We start from the raw sequence: 15227 nt of genomic DNA, 5'->3' as shown, positions 1-15227 counted from the left end.
AGAAGTCTGGAAAGGGGGCAAGGGAGCACTGATGACACGCAGCATGTCCCTGTCCCCACCCTGGGCTTTCAAGCTTATCAGGTACAGCCGGCCCCCACCAGCCACCCCGACCCTGGCCCTCAGGAGAGACACAGGGGTCAACTCTGGGAGGCTGAGCCAGGTCCAGCAGCCTTACCACCTTTCCATGAAACTCTGAGGTCAGTGGTGGCTGAGCTGGTCATCCACCCTCCCAGTGAGCCACAAACTGAGGGCCATCCTTGTCCCTCCCTTACATGGCGTGTCCTCCACCCTGGCCTGCCACTGCCTCCACCCCCTTCCCCGACCCAGAGCAGAGCACAACTACAGCATTCTTATAGCATCCCCCTGGGGGACCAGCCCCTGTGGACAAGTCCTGGCCCAGCAGGTCCAGTGGGTCAACCCCAGCCTGCTCACATGGACCCCTCCTCCAAGTCTCCCAACAGTCACTATTATAAATTTATGGCTGAAAAACCCATCTAAGGAGAGATGAGAGGCATTTAGACCTTTTTGGAACCATAAAGAATAATCGGAGAAGGCAATGGCACCCCACTCCAGTACTCTTGCCTGGAAAATTTCATGGATGGAGGAGCCTGGAAGGCTGCAGTCCATGGGGTCGCTGAGGGTCGGACACGACTGAGCGACTTCACTTTCACTTTTCACTTTCATGCTTTGGAGAAGGAAATGGCAACCCACTCCAGTGTTCTTGCCTGGAGAATCCCAGGGATGGGGGAGCCTGGTGGGCTCCCGTCTATGGGGTTGCACAGAGTCGGACACGACTGAAGTGACTTAGCAGTAGCAGTAAGAATAATAATACTAAAATCAAATAACAATAAAAAAAAAGTGCTCAAAAGACATTAAAATAACCAGTGGAAAAAGGGCCAGTGCAAGGCAGAATTTGCCTGTTTGAATTTGCCTTCCTGCTTAACATTGAAGAAGCCTCCTCACCCTCCAGAAGCATCAGCATCCTTAGCCTTCTCTCCTACATGGAGTAACACCAGCTACGTGAAGCATTTGAGATTAGAGGGGTTTTCCATCCAGCAGCCCTGAGATCACTGGCAGTGGACATTGGACACAAGCTATTTTTAAAATGTCCACATAACATCCTTCTTAGTGGTGAGAGACTAGATACTCTGAGGCTGGGAGCAAGGCAAGGATGTTGGCTCTCACACTAGAGTCAATGTGATAAGGTAAGGAAAAGAAATAGAGGCAGAACAATTGGAAAAGAAGATGTGAAAATCTCCACTAACACCATGACTGTGAGTGCAAGAAAGTCTAAGGAATCAATCCAAAAATACTAGCATCAATAAGTGAATTTAGCAAGGTAACAGGACACAAAGTTCATACAAAAAACAGTTTCTATACATTAGCAACAAATAATAGGTAAATAAAAATTTGAAAACACAACTACAGTCACAATAAAATCATACGTGCTAAGTTGCTTCAGTCGCGTCTGACGCTTTGCAACCCTATGGACTGTAGCCCACCAGGCTCCTCATGTCCATATTACAGCAAGAATACTGGAATGGGTTGCTATACCCTCCTCCAGGGGATCTTCCCTGCCAGGGTCCAGCCCCGGCTGCTCCAGGGTATTCGAAGGAGAGACGGCATAGGCGAAGATCAGGAAACAATTGCTTAATTAAACGTTATTAAGGATATAAAGAGTAATAGAATGAGGATAGCTCAGTTAGGAAATTCAGTGGAGAAAAGAGACTGAAATAAGGATAGCTCAGTGAGGAAATTCAGTGGAAAAAAGAGGCTGAATAATTCAGCCAGAAGGTAAGAGAAAGAACCACATGGTGAGACCAAGTTTCGGTGAACAAGGCCTGCACTTTATTTTCCAAGGTAGTTTTTATACCTTAAGTTATGCATAGAGGATAATGGGGGAAGGGGTAGAGTCATGCAGCAAGCCAGGCTTTCTTCCTGCAAACTTATCATATGCAAAAGCTTAGGTGATTTGCATCATCTTCTGGCCCAGAGGCCTGTTAACATTTTAAGACCCTTTCTTCAGAAAACTTACTTTTCTCTAAAGGTGATTAGTCAAGCGCCACCCTCCAAAAGCATTAGATAAAGTTGCATTCCTACAGAGCAAAGGTGTGGTGGGCTATAACAAGAAAAAGAATTAACTCAAGGGTCCCAGGTTACAAACATTAAAGCTACTATTTACACCAATTATATTAATCAATACACTGCCAGGGACACAGCAGGTAAGGGATATGGAAACTTAGCAGCAAACATTGGCCCAACAAGTGAAAATCTTTCACCAATACAATTTCTGATCAATCTTTTAACTGCTCAAAGGAATCTGTGTTTAGACAGTTTAGAACATCTCATGCCTCTCACAGTTGGGAGGCTCTGAGCAATCACATGTGGCTGGAAAAACCTATTCAGGCAGGCTAGAGGATTTCCAAAGGAGTTTGTAGGTTGAAACACTGTCACACCCAGGAATTAACTGGAGCTGTAAGCTAACTCTTGTTTCAGAGAGAGGTAGTGGGGGACAGCCCCCCGTAAAGTCAGAGGTGTAGGTGAAAGCACAAAGCAGAAAGTAGGCAGACTCTGGTTTTGGGGCTAGATGCTCGAGAATTTCCAGGGGGACTCCTGAAGCTCGATCCCGCCTTTGCGTTTGCCGAGCCTCCTTCCTCACGACCTTTGTCATGGGCGGAGTTCCTCACGCTGGCTCCCGGCAGTGATAGAATTCTAGTTGAGCTATTCCAGATCCTGAAAGATGATGCTGTGGAAAGTGCTGCACTCAATATGCAATATGCACTCAATATGCCATATGCCGGCTCCCGGCACTTCCCAACCCAGGGATAGAACCTGCCTCTCGTGAGTCTCCTGTATTGGCAGGTGGATTCTTTACCACTATCACCACCTGTGGAGCCATGTTAAAATCATAAAATACCTTCAATTTCTCACAGCAATGTTTTGTAGTTTTCAATGTAAAGAACATGAAACTATTCAGTAAGTTAATTATTTTCTTCTTCTTCATAAAATACATAACTTAATGAAAAAATTTCAGGTTCTTTACCTGAAAATGACAAAGTACTGCTTTGAGACATTGAAGAATGTCTAAAAATTGGGGTGATGTACCATGTTCATGGATTGAGAGGCTCATTGCTTGGGTGAAAACTCTCTCAGAGTTGGTGTATAGATTCAATACAACCCAATCAAAATCTCAACAGGCTTTATATTTTGTAGAAATTGAGAAGCTGATTCAAAACTCACATGGAAATGTAAGGAACATTCAATAGCCAGAACGATTTTGAGAAAGAAGAGGAAAGTAGGAGGGCTCATACACAGAGAAATCAAAGAGAATGGATCAGTTCAGTTCAGTTCAGTTGCTCAGTCGTGTCTGACTCTTTTCGACCCCATGAATCGCAGCACGCCAGGCCTCCCTGTCCATCACCAACTCCCAGAGTTCACTCAGACTCACATCCATCAAGTCAGTGATGCCATCCAGCCATCTCATCCTCTGCCGTCCCCTTCTCCTCCTGCCCCCAATCCCTCCCAGCATCAGAGTCTTTTCCAATGAGTCAACTCTTTGCGTGAGGTGGCCAAAGTACTGGAGTTTCAGCTTTAGCATCAGTCCTTCCAAAGAAATCCCAGGGCTGATCTTCAGAATGGACTGGCTGGATCTCCTTGCAGTCCAAGGGACTCTCAGGAGTCTTATCCAACACCACAGTTAAAAAGCATCAATTCTTCGGTGCTCAGGTTTCCTCACAGTCCAACTCTCACATCCATACATGACCACAGGAAAAACCATAGCCTTGACTAGATGGACCTTTGTTGGCAAAGTAATGTCTCTGCTTTTGAATATGCTATCTAGGTTGGTCATGACTTTCCTTTCAAGGAGTAAGCGTCTTAGTTTCATGGCTGCAGTCACCATCTGCGGTGATTTTGGGGCCCCCCAAAATAAAGTCTGACACTATTTCCACTGTTTCCCCATCTATTTGCCATGAAGTGATGGGACCAGATGCCATGATCTTCGTTTTCTGAATGTTGAGCTTTAAGCCAACTTTTTCAGTCTCCACTTTCACTTTCATCAAGAGGCTTTTGAGTTCCTCTTCACTTTCTGCCATAAGGGTAGTGTCATCTGCATATCTGAGGTTATTGGTATTTCTCCCGGCAATCTTGATTCCAGCTTGTGCTTCTTCCAGCCCAGCATTTCTCATGATGTACTCTGCATATAAGTTAAATAAGCAGGATGACAATATACATCCTTGACATACTCCTTTTCCTATTTGGAACCAGTCTGTTGTTCCATGTCCAGTTCTAACTGTTGCTTCCTGACCTGCATACAAATTTCTCAAGAGGCAGGTCAGGTGGTCTGGTATTCCCATCTCTTGAAGAATTTTCCACAGTTTCTTGTGATCCACACAAAGGCCTTGGCATAGTCAATAAAGCAGAAATAGATGTTTTTCTGGAACTCTCTTGCTTTTTCCATGATCAAGCAGATGTTGGCAATTTGATCTCTGGTTCCTCTGCCTTTTCTAAAACCAGCTTGAACATCTGGAAGTTCATTGTTCACGTATTGCTGAAGCCTGGCTTGGAGAATTTTGAGCATGACTTTACTAGCATGTGAGATGAGTGCAATTGTGCGGTAGTTTGAGCATTCTTTGGCATTGCCTTTCTTTGGGATTGGAATGAAAACTGACCTTTTCCTGTCCTGTGGCCACTGCTGAGTTTTCCAAATTTGCTGGCATATTGAGTGTAGCACTTTCACACCATCATCTTTCAGGATTTGAAATAGCTCAACTGGAATTCCATCACCTCCACTAGCTTTGTTCGTAGTGATGCTTTCTAAGACCCACTTGACTTCACATTCCAAGATGTCTGGCTCTAGGTGAGTGATCACACCATCGTGATTATCTTTGTTTTGGAGATCTTTTTTGTACAGTTCTTCTGTGTATTCTTGCCAAGGGAATGGATAGAGTCCAGAAAAAGACCTACATGTACGGAGACAACTGACTTTCAACAAAGGTGTCAGAAGAGTTCTGTTGGGGGAGACCAGTCAAGGACAGCTGGAAATGCACTGGGTACCTGCACTCACAAACACTCATCTGGAATGGGCAGGAACCTGATGACTGAGGAGCCTCTTTCCATCTAGTACTATGAGCATCAGGTCACTGGCCACTGCAGTCTTGACCTTTAACACACCCTGAAAGGAGTTCAGGGTAGAGATCAGGAATGAGGCACTCTGGGTGAAGAGCTCTGGGAAAACTGGAAGAACAGGACTTCAAAGAGTTAGATATTTTTAGGAGAAAATGTTATGAACACAATTTCTTGCATCTTCTCAGATCTAGAAAGCACGAAAACCATTAACAGAGGCATGTGCCCCTGGTGACCCGTGGGGACCTTCTACTTCATTGCACATGTGCCTTCTCCAAAATTACTTATGTACTGATCCTCCCCCGTTACCCCTGCAGAGCAGCTCCTCAGAACTGAGAGGCTGTCTCCTGAGCTCCAGTCCTCCACAAGTCTCCAGATAAAATTGAACACACGGCTGTCATGTGGTGCTTTTTTTTTTTTTTTTTCAGTTGACAAACCTCAGTTTAAAAGCTTAATCTGTAAAACTTCTAGACCTGTGTTGTTCATTTGGGGAGCCACTAGCTATATGTCATATTAAAATGTAAAGTAAATAGATGGGGGGAAAGTTGAAACAGTGACAGACTTTATTTTCTTGGACTCCAAAATCACTTCAGACGGTGACGGCAGCTGTGAAACTAGAAGATGCTTGCTCCTTGGAAGAAAAGTTATGACAAACATCGACAGCATATTTAAAAAGCAGGGACATTTTGCTGACAAAGGCCCACTAGTCAAAGCTATGGTTTTTCCAGCAGTCATGTACGGAATGTGAGAGCCGGACCATAAAGAATGCTGAGCGCCAAAGAATTGATGCTTTTGAACTGTGGTGCTAGAGAAGACCCTTGAGAGTCCCTCGGATAGTAAGGAGATCAAACCAGTCAATTCTTTTCTTAAAAATTTATTTATTTATTTTAATTGGAGGCTAATTACTTTACAATATTGTGGTGGTTTTTGCCATACATTGACATGCGTTAGCCATGGGTGCACACGTGTCCCCTGGTCCCCAACATCCCTCCTCAGCTCCCTCCCCATCCCATCCCTCTGGGTCGTCCCAGTGCACCAGCTTTGAGAGCCCTGTTTCATGCATCGAACTTGGACTGGTCATCTATTTCACATATGGTAATATACATGTTTCAGTGCTATTCTCTCAAATCATCCCACCCTCGCCTTCTCTCACAGTCCAAAAGTCTGTTCTTTATATCTGTGTCTGTTTTGCTCTCTCGCATATAGGGTCATCATTACCATCTTTCTAAATTCCATATATATGCATTAATATACTGTATTCGTGTTTTTCTTTCCGACTTACTTCACTCTGTATAATAGGCTCCAGTTTCATCCACCTCATTAGAATTGACTCAAATGCCAAACCAGTCAATTCTAAAGGAAATAAATTCTGAATATTCATTGGAAGGACTGATGCTGAAGCTGAAGCTCCAGTACTTTGGCCACCTGATGCAAAGACCAGACTCATTAGAAAAGACCCTGATGCTGGGAAACATTGAGGGCAGGAGGAGAAGGGAGTGACAGAGAATGAGATGGTTGGATGGCATCACTGACTCAATGGACATGAGTCTGAGGAAGCTCCAGGAGTTGGTGAAGGACAGGGAGGCCTGGAATTCTGCAGTCGACGGGATTGCAAAGAGTCAGACATGACTGAGAGACTGAAAAACAACTACAATACCTGGAGGAATCTAACACAGAACTGGTAACCAGAATATATAGCAACCTTTATAACTCACCAAAGGGAAGACAAATATCTTGTTTTTAAAATACACAGATTTTGATTTCGGAAGCCCCCAGCAGTAAATGGTAGCTTGCAGCAAGCAGCAGCGAGTGGTAGGTGGAAGCAAGGCCTCAGTTTTCCAGACAGGGAGTCCTAACCACTGGAACACAGGAGCCAGCAGTTAGGGCTGAGTCTCTAGTCCTTGCCTAGTCAAGAACGAATTCAGGCGAAGAGGCAGAAGGTAAGGAATAAGTAAGACATTTATTGAAAAGAGCAGTACATACAGAAAGGTGCATGGGCAAGCTCAGAGAGAAAGTCATGTCTCTGGTAAGTTTAAATCCTTTATAAGGAGGCAGTTTTCCGGTCTGTGTTCCCTCAGACCAATCATCTTGCTTTGTTCCCCCCACCACCACCCTGGTTAATTTGTCTCAGAACCCTCCCCTGGGGAGCACACACTCTTGAGCCAAGGTGGATCTCAAAGTGAAGGCTTCTGGGAGGAGCAAGACTCATTATGGCCTGGAATTATCCTCTGATTTTTGACCCCAAGGAGCCTTTCTGCGCATGTGTAGTGTCTCCCTTATCCTAAAATGGGGAGGCAGAGAGCTCTTAATCCCTCACTCAGACAAGGTTTTGCCTCCCTTTGTCCTTGCCATGATTATTTCCTTGAGATGTTTACAAAGGACGAAGACTATTTACCCTGCTTTGGTTGTTACTTCCATTTCTGAGGGCAAACAGGAGACTGATTGTAAATTCCTCAACTCAGTTCAGTTCAGTTCAGTTCAGTTGCTCAGTCATGTCTGACTCTTTGCAACCTCATGAATCACAGCACGCCAGGCCTCCCTGTCCATCACCAACTCCCAGAGTTCACTCAGACTCACATCCATCGAGTCAGTGATGCCATCCAGCCATCTCATCCTCTGCCGTCCCCTTCTCCTCCTGCCCCCAATCCCTCCCAGCATCAGAGTCTTTTCCAATGAGTCAACTCTTCGCATGAGGTGGCCAAAGTACTGGAGTTTCAGCTTTAGCATCAGTCCTTCCAAAGAAATCCCAGGGCTGATCTCCTTCAGAATGGACTGGTGGGATCTCCCTGCAGTCCAAGGGACTCTCAAGAGTCTTCTCCAACACCACAGTTCAAAAGCATCAATTCTTCGGTGCTCAGATTTCTTCACAGTCCAACTCTCACATCCATGACCACGGGAAAAACCATAGCCTTGACTAGATAGACCTTTGTTGGCAAAGTAATGTCTCTGCTTTTCAATATGCTATCTAGGTTGGTCATAACTTTCCTTCCAAAGAGTAAGCGTCTTTTAATTTCATGGCTGCAGTCACCATCTGCACTGATTTTGGAGCCCCCCAAAATAAAGTCTGACACCGTTTCCACTGTTTCCCCATCTATTTCCCATGAAGTGATGGGACCAGATGCCATGATCTTCATTTTCTGAATGTTGAGCTTTAAGCCAACTTTTTCACTCTCCTCTTTCACTTTCATCAAGAGGCTTTTGAGTTCCTCTTCACTTTCTGCCATAGGGGTAGTGTCATCTACATATCTGAGGTTATTGATATTTCTCCCGGCAATCTTGATTCCAGCTTGTGCTTCTTCCAGCCCAGCATTTCTCATGATGTATTCTGCATATAAGTTAAATAAGCAGGATGACAATATACAGCCTTGACGTACTCCTTTTCCTATTTGGAACCAGTCTGTTGTTTCATGTCCAGTTCTAACTGTTGCTTCTTGACCTGCATACAAATTTCTCAAGAGGCAGATCAGGTGGTCTGGTATTCCCATCTCTTGAAGAATTTTCCACAGTTTCTTGTGATCCACACAGTCAAAGGCTTTGGCATAGTCAATAAAGCAGAAATAGATGTTTTTCTGGAACTCTCTTGCTTTTTCCATGATGCAGTGGATGTTGGCAATTTGATCTCTGGTTCCTCTGCCTTTTCTAAAACCAGCTTGAACATCAGGAAGTTCACGGTTCACATATTGCTGAAGCCTGGCTTGGAGAATTTTGAGCATTACTTTACTAGCGTGTGAGATGCGTGCAATTGTGCGGTAGTTTGAGCATTCTTTGGCATTGCCTTTCTTTGGGATTGGAATGAAAACTGACCTTTTCCTGTCCTGTGGCCACTGCTGAGTTTTCCAAATTTGCTGGCATATTGAGTGTAGCACTTTCACACCATCATCTTTCAGGATTTGAAATAGCTCAACTGGAATTCCATCACCTTCACTAGCTTTGTTCATAGTGATGCTTTCTAAGGCCCACTTGACTTCACATTCCAGGATGTCTGGCTCTAGATGAGTGATCACACCATCATAATTATCTGGGTCGTGAAGATCTTTTTTGTATAGTTCTTCTGTGTATTCTTGCCACCTCTTCTTAATATCTTCTGCTTCTGTTAGGTCCATACCATTTCTGTCCTTTATTGAGCCCATCTTTGCATGAAATGTTCCCTTGGAATCTCTAATTTTCTTGAAGAGATCTCTAGTCTTTCCCATTCTGTTGTTTTTCTCTATTTCTTTTCATTTATCGCTGAGGAAGGCTTTCTTATCTCTTCTTGGTCGTCTTTGGAACTCTGCATTCAGATGCTTATAACTTTCCTTTTCTCCTTTGCTTTTCGCTTCTCTTCTTTTCACAGCTATTTGTAAGGCCTCCTCAGACAGCCATTTTGCTTTTTTGCATTTCTTTTCCATGGGGATGGTCTTGATCCCTGTCTCCTGTACAATGTCACGAACCTCCGTCCATAGATCATCAGGCACTCTATCTATCAGATATAGTCCCTTAAATCTATTTCTCACTTCCACTATATAATCATAAGGGATTTGATTTAGGCCATACCTGAATGGTCTAGTGGTTTTCCCTACTTTCTTCAATTTAAGTCTTAATTTGGTAATAAGGAGTTCATGATCTGAGCCACAGTTGGCTCCTGGTCTTGTTTTTGTTGACTGTATAGAGCTTCTGCATCTTTGGCTGCAAAGAATATAATCAATCTGATTTCAGTGTTGACCATCTGGTGATGTCCATGTGTAGAGTCTTCTCTTGTGTTGTTGGAAGAGGGTGTTTGCTATGACCAGTGCATTTTCTTGGCAAAACTCTATTAATCTTTGCCCTGCTTCATTCTGTATTCCAAGGCCAAATTTGCCTGTTACTCCAGGTGTTTCTTGACTTCCTACTTTTGCATTCGAGTCCCCTAAATGAAAAGGACATCTTTTTTGGGTGTTAGTTCTAAAAGGTCTTGTAGGTCTTCATAGAACTGTTCAACTTCAGCTTCTTCAGTGTTACTGGTTGGAGCATAGATTTGGATTACTGTGATATTGAATGGTTTGCCTTGGAAATGAACAGAGATCATTCTGTCGTTTTTGAGATTGCATCCAAGTACTGCATTTCGGACTCTTTTGTTGACCACGATGGCTACTCCATTTCTTCTGAGGGATTCCTGCCTGCAGTAGTAGATATAATGGTCATCTGAGTTAAATTCACCCATTCCAGTCCATTTGAGTTTGCTGATTCCTAGAATGTTGACATTCACTCTTGCCATCTCTTGTTTGACCACTTCCAATTTGCCTTGATTCATGGACCTGACATTCCAGGTTCCTATGCAATATTGCTCTTTACGCATCGGACCTTGCGTCTATCACCAGTCACATCCACAGCTGGGTATTGTTTTTGCTTTGGCTCCATCCCTTCATTCTTTCTGGAGTTATTTCTCCACTGATCTCCAGTAGCATATTGGGCACCTACTGACCTGGGGAGTTTCTCTTTCAGTATCCTATCATTTTGCCTTTTCATACTGTTCATGGGGTTCTCAAGGCAAGAATACTGAAGTGGTTTGCGAGTCCCTTCTCCAGTGGACCACATTCTGTCAGATCTCTCAACTAGAGCCCACCTATCTCTTGTCTCGGGAAATGCAAAGAGGAGGCTGGCTGATTACAAACCTCCAACTTGGAGCCTATCAATCTCCTACCTCAATTTGAACAGCACTTAACAAAGATACACACAAACCACTAACGAGCACATGGGAACACGCTCCAGGTGAGAAAGGCTGGCACTTAAGGAGCTGACAGCACTCAGTGTTGACGAGGCTGTGGAAAGACAATGGCACCGACTCGGAACACAGCCAGGCAGTTTCTCACAGAGCTAGATGTACTCCTTCAGTAAGACCCCCCCAGTCCACTCTCATGCATCTACTCACATATCCACCAAAACACTGGTGCACAGATGTTGGCAGCATTTTATCTATAATCCTTAAAACTGTCAACCACCCAAACGGCCACTAAGGAGTGGCGGGTGAGCACGGGAGGCATGTCTGTGTGTGGAATCTACTCAGAGCCCCCAGGGAGGAGCCTCTGAGTGGGTCCCAGAAGCACTACTGAGTGCACAGCCCAGCTCGATAAACCCTCAGCCCTCAAAACTGTCCCAAGGGGAGTCTCTCAGTGCCTGCCTGCATCCGGGGGTGGGGGTGGGGTGGGGACAGTGGCTGGGAGGGGCCTGGGGTCTCTCTGGGTGGATGCACAGCACTCTGTATGGGGTGGGTGGAGAGGTGAGGGCTGAGCTGTTCAAACTGAGATGCCTTGAATTGCATACTTCCCAGCACAATTAATTCATGTAACTTGCATCTCAATGAACTTGATTCTGTAAACCTTGCCCTGCTTAAGTGGGTTAAAGACCATGGGACCCCCGTCATCTCCCTCATCTCCTGGGGGTCTGGCCTGGGGGTCCAGCCCCAGCTGGTGGTGACAGGGAAACAGGCAGTGGGAGAAGAGGGCGGTGGGCCACAGGGTCCGAGGGAGTAAGAGGAGAGGCAGGGGAAACGCCGTGGGTGATGGCAACTGGGGCTGTGAAGTGCCTTGCCCTCAGTCACAGGTCAGTCCGTGCCCTGGAGCCTTGAGCTGCATGGGAGGAAGGTCAGATGCACGCTGGGTTGAAACACACTCTCAGCCTCACAGCCTCCATGTGACTTCACACCCATCTCCCACAGCGACCATTCCCTGCCCCCCACCTCCCACCTTCTCAGCCCCCAGGCCACCCTCCCAGGTCAAACCCCTCGGGTGCTTTGGGGTTGGTCTCTCCCCACAATGCAGGCTGATGCACTCGGATCTTCCGGGGCGGGGGCACCACCAGTGGTCGGGGTGGAACACGGCCCAGCACCTGGCCTCACCCCCCCCATCCTCCCCATCCCAGTCTCCTCATCGTTCCGACTGCATCCCCCCAACCCCCCTCCAGCCCGCCTAGCCAGAGTGATGCGTCCTGTGTCCAAGTCTCCCCCCTGGTGTGGGTCTCCCATCTCCCCAAGTGCCCCATGGCCGATGTGGGCCCGGCTCAGGGGATCCCTCCCCCAGCAGCAGCCAGTGGTCCTCGCCCATCCCTCCGGGTGCTGGACTAACACCATAGAAGAGGGAGTTCCTCGGCTATCTTGTCTCATTTAGTCTTAGAGATGAACTGTAACTGTAATTTGCCAAGTTTCATAGAACAGATAGTTCCTCCTGAGACATGAGCAGGGCTGCATTAAATGAAGAGGCAGTCAAGTCTCTGTAGATGAAGGTTCTGCCAAAGGTGAGACGAGGTCAAGGTGGGGGCGGCCAGCGCTCCGTGTCCATTTTCCCAGACATCACAGTGGTCCTTGGGGGAGGGGGCTGTGCACAGACCCCCCAGAGTGTAAGCGCTGTCCATCAGCCCCATTCGTTTCGGGGGATACCTGCTTTTACTCTGTTTCTTGGTCAAACTGACCGGAGCACTCCTTATGCCGTGTTATTTTAGTCTTTTGAGGAACTACCTTTTGGACTTTTAAAAACACAAGTTGTATGTGCTTTCCAATGAATGAATTTCTGTTTTTCTCCTTCTTTCCATACTTTGCTTGTCCATTTTGTCCCATTTCTGAGATAACTGCTGTGGCTTTCATTTCAGTAGTAGCACCAGGAAATGAACAAGCTCTCACAGGGAATTTCCATGGGCCCTTTCTCGGGGCCCCACCCACTCTGCTGACAGGTGTTTATCCCCAGAAGCCTGACTTCCTCTTTGATCCGTGACTCCTTGGGAAGAACAACTGAAAATTTTCAACCAATCAGGTTTGACTGCAGTGTTCTGTATCATTAATATTGAGTTTTATGGAGTTAAGATCCAAGAACCTGGCCTAAGTGATTTTTCATGTCTTTAAATTGGTTTGAACTTTGATTTGTAGCTTGATTTGGTGTCATCTTTTAAACTTTTCTACCAAATTTTTTGGGGAAAAAAAGATGTCTGTTCTCTCTATGCATACAGCATTTTATATAAAAATAGTATCAAAAGCACTCATCATGGGACTTAAGTCTCCTACACACTCATGCATGTTCCGTGGACCTCTTGAATATTGTCACAAGAGTCAGCATTCCCTCGTGGCTGGACGTGACATCACCCTGCACATTTCTGTATTCCAGTGCAAAACCATGTGACTGTCAGAACCTCTCCACCAGGCCATGTCTGAGAGGCAGGAGTGGGCTGGGCAAGTCCTTGCACGACTCAAACCTCCCCGTTATCTCCTGTCCTCCTGGGTCAAAGTGAAGGGGTGACCCCACCACCGCTCCCCACCCCCACCCTAGGCCATGCACACCTTCAGAGATCTGTGCTCCAGACAGCTGACTCCCGCCTGCACGGACAGGGCTCAGCGTGTTTGCACCTTCCCTAACACAAAGTCGCCAGCCCAAGGCTCCATGACCCTGGGGTGGAGTTGAGGCCACTCAAGTCTGCGTTTCACCCCGGGAGAGGACAAGTCCCCTTACCTGACATCCTGAACCCCCAGCATGGACTCCTATGCTCTATCTGAAAGCAACGCCACGCGACTGTGTGCCCTGAGCCTGGGAGGTGCCCTGTCCTCACGTCCCTCTCCCCGTGCAGTTGCCTCAATCCTCCTAAAACCTTTACCTGAGTCTTCTGGGCACAGAGACTCCAGTACATGCTCCCAGTGGGGCAGGACCCTTGGGGCTGCTCCACTGCAGAGCAGTGCTTCAGAGCTGGCCCCTGGCCTGACCACGTGCTGGGAGGCTCCCTGGGCGCCTTGGAGGTACCCTTCCCAGAAGGTGCACGTTGGGTGCCTGTGTGTGCATTGGGTATCTGTGTATGTTGGCACCTGGTCTCAGCCTTGCTTCCAGAGGTGACATGTCACCAAGGTTGAGGTTTGGGGGGATGCACTGTCTGTCCCACTCGCCTTCCAGGCCAGATGCCATAAGTCCCCCAAGGGGCCCTGACCCTGGGGTGGCCAAGGTGTGCAGAGCAGGCCCATGGCCCTGTGCCCCTTCTGTGTTGAGCACTGCCACCTGTCCCGCCCCCCACCATGTCTCTCTGTCTTCCTCCCTCCTCCTCCTTGCTTCCTCCCCTCCCCAGCACATCTCTGTCTCTCCATCTCTCCCCCTCCTTCTTGCTGTGCTCCTGCCCCCTCAGTCTGGTCCCATTCAGCAGAGGTCCCTTGGCTCCTGTCCCCTCCCTGCCCCGCCTTGCTGGGCATTTGCAGTTGAGATGGTCAGCCCCTGTGGTCTGTGCATGTTTGAGAAATGGAGTATCAGTAAACAAGGATGTCACAGTTATTTGTGACTGTATCCCTCCAATCTGAGTCGGTGAGCCCTGAGGGAACTCAGGAAGGAAAGAAGCCTGCTATCTATCAGCCATCAGATTGCAGCCACGCTGGGGAAACTCAGGGTGTGAAAACATGGGGTGCTGGCCCCACACAGCTGAGGTGCACATCAAAGGAATGAGGTCAGTGAACTCAGACTCTTGCATCACCCATCCATAGAAAAGCACTGAATTCCTTGACTGGGGATATTTCATTTTCTTTAATTATCAAACATCTTTTGATGTTCGGACTACCTGCCCTTTGTTGCAAAACTACAAAAACTGGCTCTTCTCCTGCTCCCCCCACCTCCTCGGAGCTGTTCTATTAGGGTTACTTGAGATGCTGCCTCCCAGACTTAAGTCTTAAGAATTCCCACAGAATAGAATAAAACACAACTCTCAACTTTTAGGTTGTGAATATTTTTTAAGACTACACGTCCTTCCTCACTCTCTCCTCAGAGCAGCTCAAGAGGGTAGAGGGTAGAGGGTAGATCAGATCAGATCAGATCAGATCAGTCACTCAGTCGTGTCCGACTCTTTGCGACCCCATGAATCGCAGCACGCCAGGCCTCCCTGTCCATCACCAACTCCCAGAGTTCACTCACACTCACGTCCATCGAGTCAGTGATGACATCCAGCCATCTCATCCTCTGTCGTCCCTTTCTCCTCTTGCCCCCAATCCCTCCCAGCATCAGAGTCTTTTCCAATGAGTCAACTCTTTGCATGAGGTGGCCAAAGTACTGGAGTTTCAGCTTCAGCATCATTCCTTCCAAAGAAATCACAGGGCTGATCTCCTTCAGAATGGACTGGTTGGATCTCCTTGCAGT

Source organism: Bos javanicus, chromosome 1 (genome assembly GCF_032452875.1).
Source record: "Bos javanicus breed banteng chromosome 1, ARS-OSU_banteng_1.0, whole genome shotgun sequence".
Classification (NCBI taxonomy): domain Eukaryota; kingdom Metazoa; phylum Chordata; class Mammalia; order Artiodactyla; family Bovidae; genus Bos; species Bos javanicus.
The sequence above is the reverse complement of the archived record's forward strand: the minus strand, read 5'-3'. Positions refer to the sequence as shown.